General features: G+C 43.9%; 7 non-coding genes across 7 annotated transcripts; all 7 read right to left on the reverse strand.

The window, feature by feature from the left end:
• Window positions 1-10,135: 10,135 nt before the first annotated feature.
• trnai-aau (transfer RNA isoleucine (anticodon AAU)) lies at window positions 10,136-10,209 on the reverse strand. Its single transcript has one exon. It is a non-coding gene; the product is annotated as a tRNA-Ile (tRNA).
• Window positions 10,210-11,221: 1,012 nt separating this feature from the next.
• Window positions 11,222-11,294, reverse strand: trnaf-gaa (transfer RNA phenylalanine (anticodon GAA)). The gene has a single exon. It is a non-coding gene; the product is annotated as a tRNA-Phe (tRNA).
• Window positions 11,295-11,376: 82 nt separating this feature from the next.
• trnai-aau (transfer RNA isoleucine (anticodon AAU)) lies at window positions 11,377-11,450 on the reverse strand. Its single transcript has one exon. It is a non-coding gene; the product is annotated as a tRNA-Ile (tRNA).
• Window positions 11,451-12,482: 1,032 nt separating this feature from the next.
• On the reverse strand, window positions 12,483-12,556 carry trnai-aau (transfer RNA isoleucine (anticodon AAU)). Its single transcript has one exon. It is a non-coding gene; the product is annotated as a tRNA-Ile (tRNA).
• Window positions 12,557-15,567: 3,011 nt separating this feature from the next.
• trnaf-gaa (transfer RNA phenylalanine (anticodon GAA)) lies at window positions 15,568-15,640 on the reverse strand. Its single transcript has one exon. It is a non-coding gene; the product is annotated as a tRNA-Phe (tRNA).
• Window positions 15,641-15,727: 87 nt separating this feature from the next.
• trnai-aau (transfer RNA isoleucine (anticodon AAU)) lies at window positions 15,728-15,801 on the reverse strand. The gene has a single exon. It is a non-coding gene; the product is annotated as a tRNA-Ile (tRNA).
• Window positions 15,802-23,896: 8,095 nt separating this feature from the next.
• trnaf-gaa (transfer RNA phenylalanine (anticodon GAA)) lies at window positions 23,897-23,969 on the reverse strand. Its single transcript has one exon. It is a non-coding gene; the product is annotated as a tRNA-Phe (tRNA).
• Window positions 23,970-24,032: the final 63 nt, after the last annotated feature.

The raw sequence follows: 24,032 nt of genomic DNA on the forward strand, positions 1-24,032 counted from the left end.
TTTACAGAATCCCGAGTTTTAAGTCTTTACGTTAAGAACTGACTGATTTACACAGGGTTGAATGCACTATTTCTATCAAACATCAGGTTGGATATGTCAAAACACTTTTAGGGTGATTTTAACCACTTCCGGTTGCTACAGGAAGCTTAGAATCGACACAGATAGACCTCATAGTGGCCTGATGGACTGTCATCGAAGACAGGTTCATAAGGCATTCATAACCCACATTGACTTTAGAGGAGCAGGCAATGTATTCCTATGGGGAAAGAAGACATTGTAAACTGTGAGATGAAAAAAAACTGTTTTCATTGTTAAGGGTTAATTCCACACTGTCAAGATTAGGCTTGCACAGATCGGGAAGACCTCAATTCTGCTTCTAACCTTAACGGTTCTCTCTCTGTCTCCCAAAAGCACTTGAAATTTAGGTCCAGGCTTCAGTTTGGGCCTTCTTTTTTACACGGTCGCTAAACTCAGACCGAGCGAGTTACGGTAAAGCGGGGCATCTCGTTGAACTCAGCACATCCTCGAGATTATGGTAATGCCATTTTAGGCTCTGTGTGTCTTTAAGCACTGCACTTTTTCACTCCATCCTTGCTGTGTGTGTGTGTGTGAGAGAGCTTTTCTTTGACATCTGTTGGGAGAAATGCCTGATTTACAGTTCATGAACATTGCCTAATCACACATTAAGTTTTGAAAAGATCTGACCTTTTTAACCCTTCGAAACAGCAACTATGACACCATTTTAAGGCACTTCCGGTTGACACAGGAAGCTATAAGTAAACACATATCTTGATTGGGGAGCGCTCTTACAGAATCCTGAGTTTTAAGTCTTTATGTTAAGAATTTACTGGTCTACACAGGGTTGAATGTAGTGATTTTCACAATTGCAGGTTGGGTATGGCAAAACACTTTTAGGGTGATTTTAACCACTTCCGGTTGCTCCAGGAAGCTTAGCCTCTTGGGGATAGTGAGACGCTAGCGTCTCAAGTGGCCAATAGCCTCGGGAAATGCAGAGCGCCAAATTCAAATAAAACGCTTTAAAACTCAAACTTTCATTAAATCACACATGCAGGATACTCAATTAAAGCTACACTCGTTGTGAATCCAGCCAACATGTCAGATTTTAAAAATGCTTTTCGGCGAAAGCATGAGAAGCTATTATCTGATAGCATGCACCCACCTGAACCAGTTGTAAACAAAATAACTAGCGTAGCAGGCGCTACACAAAACGCTGAAATAAAATATAAAACATGCATAACCTTTGACGAGCTTCTTTGTTGGCACTCCAATATGTCCCATAAACATCACAATTGGTCCTTTTTTTCGATTAATTCCGTCCATGTATACCCAAAATGTCCATTTATAATGCAGGTTTGATCCGGGAAAAAACAGCTTGCCAAAACACAACGTCGAAACAAAACATTTAAAAAGATGCCTATAAACTTTGGCAAAATATTTCAAACTACTTTTGTAATCCAACTTTAGATATTTTTAAACGTTAATAATCGATCAAATTGTAGACGGTGCAATCTGTATTCAATAGAGCAAAACAAAGCAAAACAAAACATGCCCCTTTTTTCCTCTTGCGTAACTCTCAACAGTATAACGTTGTTCCAGGATGTGCCTCTTCTTCGTTGCACCAATGATTAACTCCAACCCAATTACAAAGACTGGTGACATCCTGTGGAAGTCGTAGGAACTGTAAAATGGTCGCTATCAAATATTCCTTGGCAAAGACAACTTAGGGAACGGTCAGAGGCAAAAAAATAAAACATCTGAACAGTTTTTCCTCTGGGTTTTGCCTGCTACATAAGTTCTGTTATAGTCACAGACATGATTGAACCAGTTTTAGAAACTTCAGAGTGTTTTCTATCCACACCTACTAATCATATGCATATAATATATTCCTGGCATTAGTAGCAGGAAGTTGAAATTGTGCATGCTATTTATCCAAAAGTGGAAATGCTGCCCCCTATCCTTGATAGAATCGACACAGGTAGACCTCATTGTGGCTTGATGGATTGTCATCGAAGACAGGTTCATAAGGCATTATTAACCCACATAGGCTTCAGGTTGAATTTAGGGGAGCAGGCAATGTAATCCTATGGGGAGAGATGTCATTGCTCTCTGTGAGATAAAAAAAAAAAAAAAAAAACGTTTTTACTGTTAAGGGTTAATGTCACAGGGTCAAGGTTAGGCTTGCACAGATTGGGAGGACCATAGCAACATTCCTGTGGTTCAATTGTCCTTCTAAACCTAACGGTTCTGCCACTGTCCTCCAAAAGCCCCTGAAATTTAGGGCCAGGCTTAATTTTGAGCCTGCTTTTTTCAAGGTTGCTTTACTCAGAGCGAGCTACGGTCAAGCGGGGCATCTCGTTGAACTCAGCACGGTCTGGAGACTATGGTGATGTCATTTTTAGTGTTGATTTCAGAATGTCATTTTGGTGATGGTCCCTCACTGTTTAAACATATTGAAAATGTACAAAAGTCAACTAGCAAGTCAGTGTCAATCAGTTAATTAGATGTCATTCTGACACCAAACTGATACCATGTGACACCAAACCCACTTTTTCCAATTCGTTTAGAAGCCAACTATCACATATTTCAGAGCAGGCCCATAATTCACAGCGCCTTCAGTTTAAAACATAGTAAAAATGCAAAACACGTAGTTACGTTCTAGCAGCGGGTCCAGTTCTGACATTATGTGTAGGCCTATGTGAGGCGACCCCGAATCCCGAGTTTAAGCTCGATAGGTCATTCGGTGCCCGAGCAACGACCTTAATTGGTGCTGATAATTCACTTTTTTCCATGCCTTGCTACGGGGTCCTTGAATGAGCTATCGGACAGAAACTTTGGGGTCCATCTCTATGGGCCGAGCCGGTTTCAATGGACCTAGTCTTTTAACTCTGGGACTTTTCTAAATGTCGTCATTTTCATAATCGTCTAAATGAATTTAAGTTATTACAAATGTACGAGGCTGTTTCTAGGTTCGAGAACCTTCTAGAGCCACATAACTCACCGTACACTATCGACTTGAGCTCTAGAACAGGTTTTTAACGTTTCAGAACTCGAGGTCTGGCAGTTCTTTTTTAGTTCGAACAAAGGTAACTATTGCAGGCTCTGTCTGTCTCTACGCACCACACCATGTCCCTCCGTCCTAGTTGTGTGTGTCTGAGTTTTTCTTGGACATTTTATGGGAGAAATGACTTATTTACAGTTCATGGGGTTACCTAATCACACATGACGTTTTGAAAAGATCTGACCTTTTTAACCAAGTGGAAACAGCCCCTCTGACACCATTTTAAGGCACTTCCGGTTGGCACAGGAAGCTGTAAGTAACCACATATCCTGATTGGGGTATGCTTTTACAGAATCCTCAGTTTTAAGTGTTTACGTTAAGAACTGACCGATTTACACAGGGTTGAATGCACTATTTATCACAAACTGATGGTTGGGTAGACCAGGTAGACCTCATAGTGGCCTGATGGATTGTCATCGAAGACAGGTTCATAAGACATTCATAACCCACATCGGCTTCAGGTTGAATTTAGGGGAGCAGGCAATGTATTCCTATGGGGAGAGAAGTCATTGAAAACAGTTTGATGTAAACACCTTATTTTAACTGTTAAGGGTTAATGCCACACGGTCATAATGCTTGCACAGATCGGGAACATTCCTGAACATTCCTGAGGTAGAATTGTGCTTCTAACCCTAACTGTTCTCACATTGTCACCCAAAAGCCCTGCAATTTAGGGCCAGGCTTCACTATGGGCCTACTTTTTTCATAGTCTCTGAGCTCAGACCGAGCAAGCTACGGTTTAGCGGGGCATTCAAGGAAACTGCCAACAGCTTTGTTTGTGGGCCTCAATGGTGTGTGCTACGCTGCTCATCTGAAAGTAAGTAATGTCTTTCTTTTTCATCTGACATTGTGACATCAGTGTTACATGAAAAGTTGCTTGTCATTGTTACATGACAGTAGGTTGTCGTAAGATAAGGCTGCATGAAGAGTGAACTGGAGCTTTCTTGGATCCTCAAAAAAATTAGCTTTTTGGAGAATGCGGGCATCGATTGCACTACCTCTCGCTTGCAAAGCAAGCACCCTACCATTTGATCAAATTCCACAGTAAGATTGGAATTGGCACAAGAAGCAACCAATAGGGTCCAGTCTTGTCAGGCTAATCTGTTGGTTGCCTTGTTAGTTTGCGCGCCAGCACTTGCGGAGGCTGGGTGCATGTCAACAATTGTGTGCTGTAGAAAGTGGATGGTTAGCTCAGTTGGTTAGAGAGTGATGCAAATAACTTCAAGGACATTGGGTTTGGTCCCCGTACTGGCCATGAGGTACATTATGACTGTCAAAATTGTGAGTCACATGCGTGTGTATCGTCAAGGGTGGCAGAGAATAAAGTTTAGTGACTTTCAGAAATAACTCATTTGGGAGCGCGTTAGACTGAAGATCTAAAGGTCCCTGATTCGATCCCGGGTTTCGGCATTAGTAGTTGTTTTTTTTCTTTTTCCAAACAGCTGGGGAATTTGATCAATTGGTATGGTGTTTGCTTAGCATGCTATAGGTAGTGGGATCGATGCCCGCATTCCCCTAAAACACATTTTTTTGTGGATCCGAGAAAGCTCCAGTTCACACTTTATGCAGCCTTGTCTTACGACAACCTACTGTCATGTAACAATGACAAGCAACTTTCATGTAACACTGATGTCAAAATGTCAAATGAAAAAGCAAGACATTACTTACTTTCAGAGGAGCAGCGTAGCACACATAATTGAGGCCCACAAATTAAGCTGTGGATAGTTTCCTTGAAGCCAGAGCATAAAGAAAGAACAAATACAAATGTCAAAACCCAGGATTGAAACAGGGACCTTTAGATCTTCAGTCTAATGCTCTCCAAACCGAGCTGTTTCGAGAATTCGCTAAACTTAATTCTGTGGCACTCTTGACAATTCACATGCATGTGACTCACAATTTTGACACTCAAAATGTACTTCATGGCCAGTACTGGGATCGAAACCATGACCTTGGCGTTATTAGCACCACACTCTAACCACCTGAGCTAAACGGCCACTTGCTATTGGGCACAATTGTTGAAATGCACCGAGCCTCTGCAAGTGCTGGCGCGTAAACTAACAAGTCCACCAACAGCATAGCCTGACAAGACTGTACACTCTTGGTTGCTCCTTGTAGCCATTCATACCGGCTGGGGTTTTAGCTCAAATGGTAGAGTGCTTGCTTAGCATGCGAGAGGTAGTGGTATCGATACCTGCATTCTCCAAAAACACTTTCTTTTTGTGGATCCAAGAAAGCTCCAGTTCACTCTTCATGCAGCCTTGTCTTACGACAACCTACTGTCATGTAACAATGACAAGCAACTTTTCAGGTAACACTGATGTCACAATGTCAGATGAAAAAGAAAGACATAACTTACTTTCAGAGGAGCAATGAAGCACACACGATTGAGGACCACAAACAAAGCTGTGGGCAGTTTCCTTGAAGCCAAAGCAAAGCATGAAGAAAGAACAACCAATGCCGAAACCTAGGATCGGAACACGGACCTTTAGATCTTCAGTCTAACGCTCTCCCAACTTAATCATTTCGGGAAGCCACTAAAATAAACTTAGTGGCACCCTTGACGATGCACACGCATGTGACTTTCAATTTTGACACTCAAAATGTACCTCATAGCCAGTACGGGGATCGAAACTCACACCATTGGCGTAATTAGCACAACGCTCTAACCAACTGAGCTAACCGTCCGCTGGCTGTGGAGTACAATTGTTGAGATGCACCGAGCCTCTGCAAGTGCTGGCGCGGAAACTAACAAGTCCACCAACAGCATAGCCTGACAAGACTGAACACTCTTGGTTGCTCCTTGTGGTAAATTATATCAGCTGGGGAATTAGCTCAAATGGTAGAGTGCTTGCTTAGCATGCAAGAGGTAGTGGGATCGATGCCCGCATTCTCCAAAAAAACACTTTGTTTTTGTGGATCCAAGAAAGCTCCAGTTCACACTTCATGCAGCCTTGTCTTACGACAACCTACTGTCATGTAACAATGACAAGCAACTTTCATGTAACACTAATGTCACAATTTCAGATGAAAAAGGGAGACATTACTTACTTTCAGAGGAGCAGCGTAGCACACATCATTGAGGCCCACAAACAAAGTTGTGGCAGTTTCCTTGAAGCCGAAGCAGAGCAAAAAGAAAGAACAACAACTAATGCCGACACCCGGGATCAAACCAGGGACCTTAAGTCATTCCGTCTTACTCTGTCCCAACTGAGATATTTCTGCAAGAAGCTGAACTTATTTCTGTGGCACTCTTGGCGAAACACACGCATGTGAGTCACAATTTGACACTTAAATTGTACCTCATGGCCAGTACTGGGATCAAACACATCACCTTGAAGTTATTAGCACCACTCTCTAACCAACTGAGCTAACCAGCCACTGGCTATGGAGCACAATTGTTGAGATGCACCGAGCCTCTGCAAGTGCTGGCGTGGAAACTAACAAGTCCACCAACAGCATAGCCTGACAAGACTGTACACTCTTGGTTGCTCCTTGTAGCCATTCCTACCGGCTGGGGAATTAGCTCAAATGGTAGAGTGCTTGCTTAGCATGCGAGAGGTAGTGGGATCGATGCCCGCATTCTCCAAGAACACTTTGTTTTTGTGGATCCAAGAAAGCTTCAGTTCACTCTTCATGCAGCCTTCTCTTACGACAACCTACTGTCATGTAACAATGACAAGCAACTTTTCATGTAACACTGATGTCACAATGTCAGATGAAAAAGAAAGACATTACTTACTTTCAGAGGAGCAGCGTAGCACACATCATTGAGGCCCACAAACAAAGCTGTGGCAGTTTCCTTGAAGCCGAAGCAGAGCAAAAAGAAAGAACAACAACTAATGCCGACACCCGGGATCAAACCAGGGACCTTAAATCATTCCGTCTTACTCTGTCCCAACTGAGATATTTCTGCAAGAAGCTGAACTTATTTCTGTGGCACTCTTGACAAAACACACGCATGTGAGTCACAATGTGACACTTATAATGTACCTCATGGGCAGTACGGGGATCAAACACATGACCTTGGAGTTAATAGCACCACTCTCTAACCAACTGAGCTAACCAGCCACTGGCTATGGAGCACAATTGTTGAGATGCACCGAGCCTCTGCAAGTGCTGGCGCGGAAACTAACAAGTCCACCAACAGCATAGCCTGACAAGACTGTACACTCTTGGTTGCTCCTTGTAGCCATTCATACCGGCTGGGGTATTAGCTCAAATGGTAGAGTGCTTGCTTAGCATGCGAGAGGTAGTTGTATCGATACCTGCATTCTCCAAAAACACTTTATTTTTGTGGATCCAAGAAAGCTCCAGTTCACTCTTCATGCAGCCTTGTCTTACGACAACCTACTGTCATGTAACAATGACAAGCAACTTTTCAGGTAACACTGATGTCACAATGTCAGATGAAAAAGAAAGACATAACTTACTTTCAGAGGCGCAATGAAGCACACACGACTGAGGCCCACAAACAAAGCTGTGGGCAGTTTCCTGGAAGCCAAAGCAAAGCATGAAGAAAGAACAACTAATGCCGAAACCTAGGATCGGAACACCGACCTTTAGATCTTCAGTCTAACGCTCTCCCAACTTAATCATTTCGGGAAGCCACTAAAATAAACTTAGTGGCACCCTTGACGATGCACACGCATGTGACTTTCAATTTTGACACTCAAAATGTACCTCATGGCCAGTACGGGGATCGAAACTCACACCATTGGCGTAATTAGCACAACGCTCTAACCAACTGAGCTAACCGTCCGCTGGCTGTGGAGTACAATTGTTGAGATGCACCGAGCCTCTGCAAGTGCTGGCGCGGAAACTAACAAGTCCACCAACAGCATAGCCTGACAAGATTGAAAACTCTTGGTTGCTCCTTGTGGTAAATTATATCGGCTGGGGAATTAGCTCAAATGGTAGAGTGCTTGCGAGAGGTAGTAGGATCGATACCTGCATTCTCCAAAAACACGTTATTTTTGTGGATCCAAGAAAGCTCCAGTTCACTCTTCATGCAGCCTTGTCTTACGACAACCTACTGTCATGTTACAATGACAAGCAACTTTTCAGGTAACACTGATGTCACAATGTCAGATGAAAAAGAAAGACATAACTTACTTTCAGAGGAGCAATGAAGCACACACGATTGAGGCCCACAAACAAAGCTGTGGCAGTTTCCTTGAAGCCGAAGCAGAGCAAAAAGAAAGAACAACTAATGCCGACACCAGGGATCAAACCAGGGACCTTAAGTCATTCCGTCTTACTCTGTCCCAACTGAGATATTTCTGCAAGAAGCTGAACTTATTTCTGTGGCACTCTTGACGAAACACACGCATGTGAGTCACAATTTGACACTTAAATTGTACCTCATGGCCAGTACTGGGATGAAACACATCACCTTGAAGTTATTAGCACCACTCTCTAACCAACTGAGCTAACCAGCCACTGGCTATGGAGCACAATTGTTGAGATGCACCGAGCCTCTGCAAGTGCTGGCGCGGAAACTAACAATGGTAGAGTGCTATAGGCGAGAGGTAGTGGGATCGATGCCCGCATTCTCCAAAAACATTTTTTTTGTGGATCCAAGAAAGCTCCAGTTCACTCTTCATGCAGCCTTGTCTTACGACAACCTACTGTCATGTAACAATGACAAGCAACTTTTCCTGTAACACTGATGTCAAAATGTCAGATGAAAAACAAGAAATTACTTACTTTCAGAGGAGCAGCGTAGCACACACCATTGAGGCCCACAAACAAAGCTGTGGCAGTTTCCTTGAAGCCGAAGCAGAGCAAAAAGAAAGAACAAAACTAATGCCGACACCCGGGATCAAACCAGGGACCTTTAGAGTCATTCCGTCTTACGCTGTCCCAACTGAGATATTTCGGCAATTCTGAACTGTATTTCTGTGGCACTCTTGACGATATACACGCATGTGAGTCACAATTTTGACACTTAAAATGTACCTCATGGCCAGTACAGGGATCGCACCCCAACCTTGGCCTTATTAGCACTACGCGCTAACCAACTGAGCTAATAGGCCAATGGCTATGGAGCGCAATTGTTGAGATAGTCCGAGCCACTGTAAGTGCTGGCGCATAAACTATGAAGTCCACCAACAGCATAGCCTGACAAGACTGGACCCTCTAGGTTGCTTCTTGCGGAAATTCCAAACGGCTGGGGAATTAGCTCAAATGCTTTGCATGCGTGAGGTAGTGGGATCGATGCCTGCATTCTCCAAAAGCAAATTCTTTCATGGATCCTAGAAAACTCCAGTTCACACTTCATGCAGCCTTGTCTTACGACAACCTACTGTCATTTAAACAATGACAAGAAACTGTCATGTAACAATGACAAGAAACTCTCATGTAACACTGATGTCACAATGTCAGATGAAAAAGAAAGACATTACTTACTTTCAGAGAGCAGCGTATCACACACTCTAACCAACTGAGCTAACCGGCCGCCGGCTACAGAGCACAGTTGTTGAGATGCACCGAGCCTCTGCAAGTGCTGGAGCACAAACTAACAAGTCCACCAACAGCATAGCCTGACAAGACTGGACACTCTTGGTTGCTCCTTGTGGCAATTCCAAACAGCTGGGGAATTTGATCAATTGGTATTGTGTTTGCTTAGCATGCTATAGGTAGTGGGATCGATGCCCGCATTCCCCAAAAACATTTTTTTTGTGGATCCAAGAAAGCTCCAGTTCACACTTCATGCAGCCTTGTCTTACGACAACCTACTGTCATGTAACAATGACAAGCAACTTTCCTGTAACACTGATGTCAAAATGTCAGATGAAAAAGCAAGAAATTACTTACTTTCAGAGGAGCAGCGTAGCACACACCATTGAGGCCCACAAACAAAGCTGTGGATAGTTTCCTTGAAGCCAGAGCATGAAGAAAGAACAAATACAAGTGCCGAAACCCGGGACCTTTAGATCTTCAGTCTAACGCTCTCCCAACTGAGCTATTTCGACAATTCACTAAGTGTATTTCTGTGGCACCCTTGACAATTCACATGCATGTGACTCACAATTTTGACACTCAAAATGTACATCATAGCCAGTACGGGGATCGAACCCATGACTTTGGCGTTATTAGCACCACACTCTAACCAACTGAGCTAACCGGCCATTTGCTATTTTGCTCAATTGTTGAAATGCACGAGCCTCTGCAAGTGCTGGCACGTAAACAAACAAGTCCACCAACAGTATAGCCTGACAAGACTGGACCATCTAGGTTGCTTCTTGCGGAAATTCCAAACGGCTGGGGAATTAGCTCAAATGCTTTGCATGCGTGAGGTAGTGGGATCGATGCCTGCATTCTCCAAAAGCAAATTCTCTTATGGATCCAAGAAAACTCCAGTTCACACTTCATGCAGCCTTGTCTTACGACAACCTACTGTCATGTAAACAATGACAAGAAACTGTCATGTAACAATGACAAGAAACTCTCATGTAACACTGATGTCACAATGTCAGATGAAAAAGAAAGACATTACTTACTTTCAGAGAGCAGCGTATCACACACTCTAACCAACTGAGCTAACCGGCCGCTGGCTACAGAGCACAGTTGTTGAGATGCACCGAGCCTCTGCAAGTGCTGGAGCACAAACTAACAAGTCCACCAACAGCATAGCCTGACAAGACTGGACCCTCTTGGTTGCTTCTTGCGGAAATTCCAAACGGCTGGGGAATTAGCTCAAATGCTTAGCATGCTATAGGTAGTGGGATCGATGCCTGCATTCTCCAAAAGCAAATTCTTTCATGGATCCTAGAAAACTCCAGTTCACACTTATTGAGAATTTGATCAATTGGTATTGTGTTTGCTTAGCATGCTATAGGTAGTGGGATCGATGCCCGCATTCACCAAAAACATTTTTTTTTGTGGATCCAAGAAAGCTCCAGTTCACACTTCATGCAGCCTTGTCTTACGACAACCTACTGTCATGTAAACAATGACAAGAAACTGTCATGTAAACAATGACAAGAAACTCTCATGTAACACTGATGTCACAATGTCTGATGAAAAAGAAAGACATTACTTACTTTCAGAGGAGCAGCGTAGCACACACCATTGAGGCCCACAAACAAAGCTGTGGATAGTTTCCTTGAAGCCAGAGCATGAAGAAAGAACAAATACAAATGCCGAAACCCGGGATCGAACCAGGGACCTTTAGATCTTCAGTCTAACACTCTCCCAACTGAGCTATTTCGGCAATTCAATAAATGTAATTCTGTAGCACCCTTGACAATTCACATGCATGTGCCTCACAATTTTGACACTCAAAATGTACATCATAACCAGTACGGGGATCGAACCCATGACCTTGGCGTTATTAGCACCACACTCTAACCAACTGAGCTAACCGGCCATTTCCGGTATTGCTCAATTATTGAAATGCACCGAGCCTCTGCAAGTGCTGGCACGTAAACGAACACGTCCACCAACAGCATAGCCTGACAAGACTGGACCCTCTAAGTTGCTTCTTGCGGAAATTCCAAACGGCTGGGGAATTAGCTCAAATGCTTTGCATGCGTGAGGTAGTGGGATCGATGCCTGCATTCTCCAAAAGCAAATTCTTTCATGGATCCTAGAAAACTCCAGTTCACACTTGCAGCCTTGTCTTACGACAACCTACTCTCATGTAAACAATGACAAGAAACTGTCATGTAAACAATGACAAGAAACTCTCATGTAACACTGATGTCACAATGTCAGATGAAAAAGAAAGACATTACTTACTTTCAGAGAGCAGCGTATCACACACTCTAACCAACTGAGCTAACCGGCCGCTGGCTACAGAGCACAGTTGTTGAGATGCACCGAGCCTCTGCAAGTGCTGGAGCACAAACTAACAAGTCCACCAACAGCATAGCCTGACAAGACTGGACACTCTTGGTTGCTCCTTGTGGCAATTCCAAACAGCTGGGGAATTTGATTAATTGGTATTGTGTTTGCTTAGCATGCTATAGGTAGTGGGATCGATGCCCGCATTCCCCCAAAACTATTTTTTTTGTGGATCCAAGAAAGCTCCAGTTCACACTTCATGCATCCTTGTCTTACGACAACCTACTGTCATGTAACAATGACAAGCAACTTTCCTGTAACACTGATGTCAAAATGTCAGATGAAAAAGCAAGAAATTACTTACTTTCAGAGGAGCAGCGTAGCACACAAAATTGAGGTCCACAAACAAAGCTGTGGATAGTTTCCTTGAAGCCAGAGCAGGAAGAAAGAACAAATACAATTGCCAAAACCCGGGATCGAATCAGGGACCTTTTGATCTTCAGTATAACGCTCTCCCAACTGAGCTATTTCGGCAATTCACTACTTTTATTTCTTTGGCACCCTTGACAATTCACATGCATGTGACTCACAATTTTGACACTCAAAATGTACATCATAGCCAGTACGGGGATCGAACCCATGACCTTGGCGTTATTAGCACCACACTCTAACCAACTGAGCTAACCGGCCATTTGCTATTTTGCTCAATTGTTGAAAGGCACCGAGCCTCTGCAAGTGCTGGCACGTAAACAAACAAGTCCACCAACAGCATAGCCTGACAAGACTGGACCCTCTAGGTTGCTTCTTGCGGAAATTCCAAACGGCTGGGGAATTAGCTCAAATGCTTTGCATGCGTGAGGTAGTGGGATCGATGCCCGCATTCCCCAAAAACACTTTTTTTTGTGGATCCAAGAAAGCTCCAGTTCACACTTCATGCAGCCTTGTCTTACGACAACCTACTGTCATGTAAACAATGACAAGAAACTGTCATGTAACAATGACAAGAAACTCTCATGTAACACTGATGTCACAATGTCAGATGAAAAAGAAGACATTACTTACTTTCAGAGGAGCAGCGTAGCACACACCATTGAGGCCCACAAACAAAGCTGTGGATAGTTTCCTTGAAGCCAGAGCATGAAGAAAGAACAAATACAAATAACGAAACTCGAGATCGAACCAGGGACCTTTAGATCTTCAGTCTAACGCTCTCCCAACTGAGCTATTTCGGCAATTCACTAATTTTATTTCTGTGGCACCCTTGACAATTCACATGCATGTGACTGACAATTTTGACACTCAAAATGTACATCATAGCCAGTACGGGGATCGAACCCATGACCTTGGCGTTATTAGCACCACACTCTAACCAACTGATCTAACCTGCCATTTGCTATTTTGCTCAATTGTTGAAATGCACCGAGCCTCTGCAAGTGCTGGCACGTAAACGAACAAGTCCACCAACAGCATAGCCTGACAAGACTGGACCCTCTAGGTTGCGTCTTGCGGAAATTCCAAACGGCTGGGGAATTAGCTCAAATGCTTTGCATGCGTGAGGTAGTGGGATCGATGCCTGCATTCTCCAAAAGCAAATTCTTTCATGGATCCTAGAAAACTCCAGTTCACACTTCATGCAGCCTTGTCTTACGACAACCTACTGTCATGTAAACAATGACAAGAAACTGTCATGTAACAATGACAAGAAACTCTCATGTAACACTGATGTCACAATGTCAGATGAAAAAGAAAGACATTACTTACTTTCAGAGAGCAGCGTATCACACACTCTAACCAACTGAGCTAACCGGCCGCTGGCTACAGAGCACAGTTGTTGAGATGCACCGAGCCTCTGCAAGTGCTGGAGCACAAACTAACAAGTCCACCAACAGCATAGCCTGACAAGACTGGACACTCTTGGTTGCTCCTTGTGGCAATTCCAAACAGCTGGGGAATTTGATTAATTGGTATTGTGTTTGCTTAGCATGCTATAGGTAGTGGGATCGATGCCCGCATTCACCAAAAACATTTTTTTTTGTGGATCCAAGAAAGCTCCAGTTCACACTTCATGCAGCCTTGTCTTACGACAACCTACTGTCATGTAAACAATGACAAGAAACTGTCATGTAACAATGACAAGAAACTCTCATGTAACAATGTCAGATGAAAAAGAAGACATTACTTACTTTCAGAGGAGCAGCGTAGCACACACCATTGAGGCCCACAAACAAAGCTGTGGATAGTTTCCTTGAAGCCAGAGCATGAAGAAAGAACAAATACAAATGCAGAAACTCGAGATCGAACCAGGGACCTTTAGATCTTCAGTCTAACGCTCTGCCAACTGAGCTATTTCGGCAATTAACTAATTTTATTTCTGTGGCACCCTTGACAATTCACATGCGTGTGACTCACAATTTTGACACTCAAAATGTACATCATAGCCAGTACGGGGATCAAACCCATGTCCTTGGTATTATTAGCACCACACTCTAACCAACTGAGCTAACCGGCCATTTGGTATTTTGCTCAATTGTTGAAATGCACCGAGCCTCTGCAAGTGCTGGCACGTAAACAAACAAGTCCACCAACAGCATAGCCTGACAAGACTGGACCCTTTAGGTTGCTTCTTGCGGAAATTCCAAACGGCTGGGGAATTAGCTCAAATGCTTTGCATGCGTGAGGTAGTGGGAAATTCCAAACGGCTGGGGAATTAGCTCAAATGCTTTGCATGCGTTAGGTAGTGGGATCGATGCCTGCGTTCTCCAAAAGCAAATTCTTTCATGGATACAAGAAAACTCCAGTTCACACTTCATGCAGCCTTGTCTTACGACAACCTACTGTCATGTAACAATGACAAGCAACTTTCCTGTAACACTGATGTCAAAATGTCAGATGAAAAAGCAAGAAATTACTTACTTTCAGAGGAGCAGCGTAGCACACACCATTGAGGCCCACAAACAAAGCTGTGGATAGTTTCCTTGAAGCCAGAGCAGGAAGAAAGAACAAATACAAATACAAATACAAATGCCGAAACCCGGGATCGAACTAGAGACCTTTAGATCTTCAGCTCTCCCAGCTGAGCTATTTCGGCAATTCACTAAATTTAATTCTGTAGCACCCTTGACAATTCACATGCATGTGACTCACAATTTTGACACTCAAAATGTACATCATAACCAGTACGGGGATCGAATCCATGACCTTGGAGTTATTAGCACCACACTCTAACCAACTGAGCTAACCGGCCATTTGCTATTTTGCTCAATTGTTGAAATGCACCGAGCCTCTGCAAGTGCTGGCACGTAAACAAACAAGTCCACCAACAGCATAGCCTGACAAGACTGGACACTCTTGGTTGCTCCTTGTGGCAATTCCAAACAGCTGGGGAATTTGATCAATTGGTATTGTGTTTGCTTAGCATGCTATAGGTAGTGGGATCGATGCCCGCATTCACCAAAAACAATTTTTTTTGTGGATCCAAGAAAGCTCCAGTTCACACTTCATGCAGCCTTGTCTTACGACAACCTACTGTCATGTAACAATGACAAGCAACTTTCCTGTAACACTGATGTCAAAAGGTCAGATGAAAAAGCAAGAAATTACTTACTTTCATAGGAGCAGCGTAGGACACACCATTGAGGCCCACAAACAAAGCTGTGGATAGTTTCCTTTATGCCAGAGCATGAACAAAGAACAAACACATATGGCGAAACCCGGGATCAAACCAGGGACCTTTAGATCTTCAGTCTAACGCTCTCCCAACTGAGCTATTTCGGCAATTCACTAAATTTATTTCTGTGGTACCCCTGACAATTCACATGCGACTCATGTGACTCACAATTTTGACACTCAAAATGTACATCATAGCCAGTACGGGGATCGAACCCATGACCTTGGCATTATTAGCACCACACTCTAACCAACTGAGCTAACCGGCCATTTCCTATTTTGCTCAATTGTTGAAATGCACCGAGCCTCTGCAAGTGCTGGCACGTAAACAAACACGTCCACCAACAGCATAGCCTGACAAGACTGGAACCTCTAGGTTGCTTCTTGCGGAAATTCCAAACGGCTGGGGAATTAGCTCAAATGCTTAGCATGCTATAGGTAGTGGGATCGATGCCCGTATTCACCAAAAACATTTTTTTTTGTGGATCCAAGAAAGCTCCAGTTCACACTTCATGCAGCCTTGTCTTACGACAACCTACTGTCATGTAACAATGACAAGCAACTTTCCTGTAACACTGATGTCAAAATGTCAGATGAAAAACAATAAATTACTTACTTTCAGAGGAGCAGCGTAGCACACACCATTGAGGCCAACAAACAAAGCTGTGGATAGTTTCCTTGAAGCCAGAGCAAATACTAGTGCCGAAACCCGGGATCGAAACAGGGACCTTTAGAGCTTCAGTCTAACGCTCTCCCAACTGAGCTATTTCTGCAATTCATTAATTGTATTTCTGTGGTACCCTTGACAATTCACATGCATGTGACTCACAATTTTGACACTCAAAATGTACATCATAGCCAGTATGGGGATCGAACCCATGACCTTGGCATTATTTGCACCACACTCTAACCAACTGAGCTAACCTGCCATTTGCTATTTTGCTCAATTGTTGAAATGCACCGAGCCTCTGCAAGTGCTGGCACGTAAACAAACAAGTCCACCAACAGCATAGCCTGACAAGACTGGACCCTCTAGGTTGCTTCTTGCGGAAATTCCAAACGGCTGGGGAATTAGCTCAAATGCTTTGCATGCGTGAGGTAGTGGGATCGATGCCTGCATTCTCCAAAAGCAAATTCTCTTATGGATCCAAGAAAACTCCAGTTCACACTTCATGCAGCCTTGTCTTACGACAACCTACTGTCATGTAAACAATGACAAGAAACTGTCATGTAACAATGACAAGAAACTCTCATGTAACACTGATGTCACAATGTCAGATGAAAAAGAAAGACATGACCTACTTTCAGAGAGCAGCGTATCACACACTCTAACCAACTGAGCTAACCGGCCGCTGGCTACAGAGCACAATTGTTGAGATGCACCGAGCCTCTGCAAGTGCTGGAGCACAAGCTAACAAGTCCACCAACAGCATAGCCTGACAAGACTGGACACTCTTGGTTGCTCCTTGTGGCAACTCCAAACAGCTGGGGAATTTGATCAGTTGGTATTGTGTTTGCTTAGCATGCTATAGGTAGTGGGATCGATTCCCGTATTCCCCAAAAACATTTTTTTTTGTGGACCCAAGAAAGCTCCAGTTCACACTTCATGCAGCCTTGTCTTACGACAACCTATTTGTCATGTAACAATGACAAGCAACTTTCCTGTGACACTGATGTCAAAATGTCAGATGAAAAAGCAAGAAATTACTTACTTTCAGAGGAGCAGCGTAGCACACACCATTGAGGCCCACAAACAAAGCTGTGGATAGTTTCCTTGAAGCCAGAGCATGAAGAAAGAACAAATACAAATGTCGAAACCCGGGATCGAACCAGGTACCGTAATATCTTCAGTCTAACGCTCTCCCAACTGAGCTATTTCGGCAATTCACTAATTTTATTTCTGTGGCACCCTTGACATTTCACATGCATGTGACTCACAACTTTGACACTCAAAATGTACATCATAGCCAGTACGGGGATCGAACCCATGACCTTGGATTTATTAGCACCACACTCTAACCAACTGAGCTAACCGGCCATTTGCTATTTTGCTCAATTGTTGAAATGCACCGAGCCTCTGCAAGTGCTGGCACGTAAACAAACAAGTCCACCAACAGCATAGCCTGACAAGACTGGACCCTCTAGGAACACTGATTACTCCAAGATCGCATAGCAGTTCAGACGTCTTTTGTCCTCGTCTTGTCGTGTCCTGTATATATATATATTTACAACTTTTTTCACATACATTTTATTTTTATTTTCCATCAACTCATCTTCTAAACATTCTACTGCAACCAGCCTCACCAATTTATATTTATAAAAAAGTATTATTTACCTCAGATCTGTAATCCTCCAAGAAGCTAGCCAGAAACTCCAAGAAGCTAGCCAGAAACTAGCCAGAAGCTAGCCAGGAGCTAGCCCAGAAGCTAATCCAGAAGCTAATCAGAAGCTAGTTAGCTTCTTTACTGGAAAATCGTTAGTATTCAGCTAACCACGGTTTGTGGTCATCAGCTATCCTTTAGCTCGAAAATCTATCGCCAGTTTTGTACGGCGCAGCGCGGCTCGGAACGGAACATACAGGACCAATTTTTCTCTCCATGTCCCTGGATTTCAACTGCTCTCTGGACATTCATACCCGGATCTCACAGCTAGCTAGCTGCTATCCGTGTGACAGTCGGCTTTTGTCGATTCCGGAGCAAGCATCGATTGTTCCGGTGCTAGCCAGCTCCGTCAATCACTCCTGAGTTCCATCATTCACTCCTGGGCTGCAGTCACCTATCCGGACCCGTTTCACTGCCTACGCGGAGCCCCACCGGGCATTCACAACTGGACTGCCGACGTTATCTACCTGAAGGAGATCCGGCTGGCTCCTCCGTCGCGACGTTACCTGAACGCCCATCTGCGGCCCGCTAACCGTTAGCTGTCTTACCGGCTGCTATCTGAATAGACAATCGGACAATTTATTTATTTTTATTATTATTATGTTTTCTTCTCGGGCCTCTATAACTATATCTATTGTTCTTATTTTTGTTGTTGTTGTGTGATTTGGATTAATCCCCTCTACCACACGGAACCCCACTAATCTACTGACCGAACGCAAGAGGTGGCTAACAACAGACTCCATCCTATGCTAGCTTGCTACCGATGGCCTGGCTAGCTGTCTAAATCGCCGTGACCCTCAACCAACCTCTCCACTCACTGGACCCTTTTGATCACTCGACTAAGCATGCCTCTCCTTAATGTCAATATGTCTTGTCCATTGCTGTTCTGGTTAGTGTTTATTGGCTTATTTCACTGTAGAGCCTCTAGTCCTGCTCACTATACCTCATCCAACCTATTAGTTCCACCACCTACACATGCAATGACATCTCCTGGTTTCAATGATGTTTCTAGAGACAATATCTCTCTCTTCATCACTCAATACCTAGGTTTACCTCCACTGTATTCACATCCTACCTTACCTTTGTCTGTACATTATACCTTGATGCTATTTTATCGCCCCCAGAAACCTCCTTTTACTCTCTGTTCCAGACGTTCTAGACGACCAATTCTTATTGCTTTTAGCCGCACCCTTATTCTACTCCTCCTATGTTCCTCTGGCGATGTAGAGGTGAATCCAGGCCCTGCAGTGCCTAGCTCCACTCCTATTCCCCAGGCGCTCTCTTTTGACGACTTCTGTAACCGTAATAGCCTTGGTTTCATGCATGTTAACATTAGAAGCCTCCTCCCTAAGTTTGTTCTATTCACTGCTTTAGCACACTCTGCCAACCCGGATGTTCTAGCTGTGTCTGAATCCTGGCTTAGGAAGACCACCAAAAATTCAGACATCTTAATTCCAAACTACAACATTTTCAGACAAGATAGAACTGCCAAAGGGGGCGGTGTTGCAATCTACTGCAAAGATAGCCTGCAGAGTTCTGTCCTACTATCCAGGTCTGTACCCAAACAATTTGAACTTCTACTTTTAAAAATCCACCTCTCTAAAAACAAGTCTCTCACCGTTGCCGCCTGCTATAGACCACCCTCTGCCCCCAGCTGTGCTCTGGACACCATATGTGAACTGATTGCCCCCCATCTATCTTCAGAGCTCGTGCTGCTAGGCGACCTAAACTGGAACATGCTTAACACCCCAGCCATCCTACAATCTAAACTTGATGCCCTCAATCTCACACAAATTATCAATGAACCTACCAGGTACCTCCCCAAAGCCTTAAACACGGGCACCCTCATAGATATCATCCTAACCAACTTCCCCTCTAAATACACCTCTGCTGTCTTCAACCAAGATCTCAGCGATCACTGCCTCATTGCCTGCATCCGTAATGGGTCAGCGGTCAAACGACCTCCTCTCATCACTGTAAAACGCTCCCTGAAACACTTCAGCGAGCAGGCCTTTCTAATCGACCTGGCCGGGGTATCCTGGAAGGATATTGACCTCATCCCGTCAGTAGAGGATGCCTGGATATTTTTTTTAAATGCCTTCCTAACCATCTTAAATAAACATGCCCCATTCAAGAAATTTAGAACCAGGAACAGATATAGCCCTTGGTTCTCCCCAGACCTGACTGCCCTTAACCAACACAAAAACATCCTATGGCGTTCTGCATTAGCATCGAACAGCCCCCGTGATATGCAGCTGTTCAGGGAAGCTAGAAACCATTATACACAGGCAGTTAGAAAAGCCAAGGCTAGCTTTTTCAAGCAGAAATTTGCTTCTTGCAACACTAACTCAAAAAAGTTCTGGGACACTGTAAAGTCCATGGAGAATAAGAACACCTCCTCCCAGCTGCCCACTGCGCTGAAGATAGGAAACACTGTCACCACTGATAAATCCACCATAATTGAAAATTTCAATAAGCATTTTTCTACTGCTGGCCATGCTTTCCACCTGGCTACTCCTACCCCTGTCAACAGCACTGCACCCCCAACAGCAACTCGCCCAAGCCTTCCCCATTTCTCCTTCTCCCAAATCCATTCAGCTGATGTTCTGAAAGAGCTGCAAAATCTGGACCCCTACAAATCAGCCGGGCTAGACAATCTGGACCCTTTCTTTCTAAAATTATCTGCCGAAATTTTTGCCACCCCTATTACTAGCCTGTTCAACCTCTCTTTCGTGTCGTCTGAGATTCCCAAAGATTGGAAAGCAGCTGCGGTCATCCCCCTCTTCAAAGGGGGGGACACTCTTGACCCAAACTGCTACAGACCTATATCTATCCTACCATGCCTTTCTAAGGTCTTCGAAAGCCAAGTCAACAAACAGATTACCGACCATTTTGAATCTCACCATACCTTCTCTGCTGTGCAATCTGGTTTCAGAGCTGGTCATGGGTGCACCTCAGCCACGCTCAAGGTCCTAAACGATATCTTAACCGCCATCGATAAGAAACATTACTGTGCAGCCGTATTCATTGATCTGGCCAAGGCTTTCGACTCTGTCAATCACCACATCCTCATCGGCAGACTCAACAGCCTTGGTTTCTCAAATGATTGCCTCGCCTGGTTCACCAACTACTTCTCTGATAGAGTTCAGTGTGTCAAATCGGAGGGTCTGTTGTCCGGACCTCTGGCAGTCTCTATGGGGGTGCCACAGGGTTCAATTCTTGGACCGACTCTCTTCTCTGTATACATCAATGAGGTCGATCTTGCTGCTGGTGAGTCTCTGATCCACCTCTACGCAGACGACACCATTCTGTATACTTCCGGCCCTTCTTTGGACACTGTGTTAATTAACAACCCTCCAGGCAAGCTTCAATGCCATACAACTCTCCTTCCGTGGCCTCCAATTGCTCTTAAATACAAGTAAAACTAAATGCATGCTCTTCAACCGATCGCTACCTGCACCTACCCGCCTGTCCAACATCACTACTCTGGACGGCTCTGACTTAGAATACGTGGACAACTACAAATACTTAGGTGTCTGGTTAGACTGTAAACTCTCCTTCCAGACCCATATCAAACATCTCCAATCCAAAGTTAAATCTAGAATTGGCTTCCTATTTCGCAACAAAGCATCCTTCACTCATGCTGCCAAACATACCCTTGTAAAACTGACCATCCTACCAATCCTCGACTTTGGCGATGTAATTTACAAAATAGCCTCCAATACCCTACTCAACAAATTGGATGCAGTCTATCACAGTGCAATCCGTTTTGTCACCAAAGCCCCATATACTACCCACCATTGCGACCTGTACGCTCTCGTTGGCTGGCCCTCGCTTCATACTCGTCGCCAAACCCACTGGCTCCATGTCATCTACAAGACCCTGCTAGGTAAAGTCCCCCCTTATCTCAGCTCGCTGGTCACCATAGCATCTCCCACCTGTAGCACACGCTCCAGCAGGTATATCTCTCTAGTCACCCCCAAAACCAATTCTTTCTTTGGCCGCCTCTCTTTCCAGTTCTCTGCTGCCAATGACTGGAACAAACTACAAAAATCTCTGAAACTGGAAACACTTATCTCCCTCACTAGCTTTAAGCACCAACTGTCAGAGCAGCTCACAGATTACTGCACCTGTACATAGCCCACCTATAATTTAGCCCTATCAACTACCTCTTTCCCAACTGTATTTTATTTATTTATTTATTTTGCTCCTTTGCACCCCATTATTTTTATTTCTACTTTGCACATTCTTCCATTGCAAAACTACCATTCCAGTGTTTTACTTGCTATATTGTATTTACCTTGCCACCATGGCCTTTTTGCCTTTACCTCCCTTCTCACCTCATTTGCTCACATTGTATATAGACTTGTTTATACTTTATTACTGACTGTATGTTTGTTTTACTCCATGAGTAACTCTGTGTTGTTGTATCTGTCGAACTGCTTTGCTTTATCTTGGCCAGGTCGCAATTGTAAATGAGAACTTGTTCTCAACTTGCCTACCTGGTTAAATAAAGGTAAAATAAATTTAAAAAAAGGTTGCTTCTTGCGGAAATTCCAAACGGCTGGGGAATTAGCTCAAATGCTTTGCATGCGTGAGGTAGTGGGATCGATGCCTGCATTCTCCAAAAGCAAATTCTTTCATGGATCCAAGAAAAATCTAGTTCACACTTCATGCAGCCTTGTCTTACGACAACCTACTGTCATGTAAACAATGACAAGAAACTGTCATGTAACAATGACAAGAAACTCTCATGTAACACTGATGTCACAATGTCAGATGAAAAAGAAAGACATTACCTACTTTCAGAGAGCAGCGTATCACACACTCTAACCAACTGAGCTAACCGGCCGCTGGCTACAGAGCACAATTGTTGAGATGCACCGAGCCTCTGCAAGTGCTGGAGCACAAACTAACAAGTCCACCAACAGTATAGCCTGACAAAACTGGACACTCTTGGTTGCTCCTTGTGGCAATTCCAAACAGCTGGGGAATTTGATCAATTGGTATTGTGTTTGCTTAGCATGCTATAGGTAGTGGGATCGATTCCCGTATTCCCCAAAAACTATTTTTTTTGTGGACCCAAGAAAGCTCCAGTTCACACTTCATGCAGCCTTGTCTTACGACAACCTATTTGTCATGTAACAATGATAAGCAACTTTCCTGTAACACTGATGTCAAAATGTCAGATGAAAAAGCAAGAAATTACTTACTTTCAGAGGAGCAGCGTAGCACACACCATTGAGGCCCACAAACAAAGCTGTGGATAGTTTCCTTGAAGCCAGAGCATGAAGAAAGAACAAATGCAAATGCCGAAACCGGGGATCGAACCAGGTACCTTAATATCTTCAGTCTAACGCTCTCCCAACTGAGCTATTTCGGCAATTCACTAAATTTAATACTGTAGCACCCAAGACAATTCACATGTATGTGACTCACAATTTTGACACTCAAAATGTACATCATAACCAGTACGGGGATCGAACTCATGACCTTTGCTTTATTAGCACCACACTCTAACCAACTGAGCTAACCGGCCATTTCCAATTTTGCTCAATTGTTGAAATTTACCGATCCTCTGCAAGTGCTGGCAGGTAAACGAACACGTCCACCAACAGCATAGCCTGACAAGACTGGACCCTCTAGGTTGCTTCTTGCGGAAATTCCAAACGGCTGGGGAATTAGCTCAAATGCTTTGCATGCGTGAGTTAGTGGGATCGATGCCTGCATTCTCCAATAGCAAATTCTTTCATGGATCCAAGAAAACTCCAGTTCACACTTCATGCAGCCTTGTCTTACGACAACCTACTGTCATGTAACAATGACAAGCAACTTTCCTGTAACACTGATGTCAAAATGTCAGATGAAAAACAAGAAATTACTTACTTTCAGAGGAGCAGCGTAGCACACACCATTGAGGCCCACAAACAAAGCTGTGGATAGTTTCCTTGAAGCCAGAGCATGAAGAAAGAACAAATACAAATGCCGAAACCCGGGATCGAACCAGGGACCTTTAGATCTTCAGTCTAACGCTCTCCCAACTGAGCTATTTCGGCAATTCACTCAATTTAATACTGTAGCACCCTTGACAATTCACATGCATGTGACTCACAATTTTG

This window comes from Oncorhynchus clarkii, chromosome 29 (genome assembly GCF_045791955.1).
Source record: "Oncorhynchus clarkii lewisi isolate Uvic-CL-2024 chromosome 29, UVic_Ocla_1.0, whole genome shotgun sequence".
NCBI classification, from domain to species: Eukaryota; Metazoa; Chordata; class Actinopteri; order Salmoniformes; family Salmonidae; genus Oncorhynchus; species Oncorhynchus clarkii.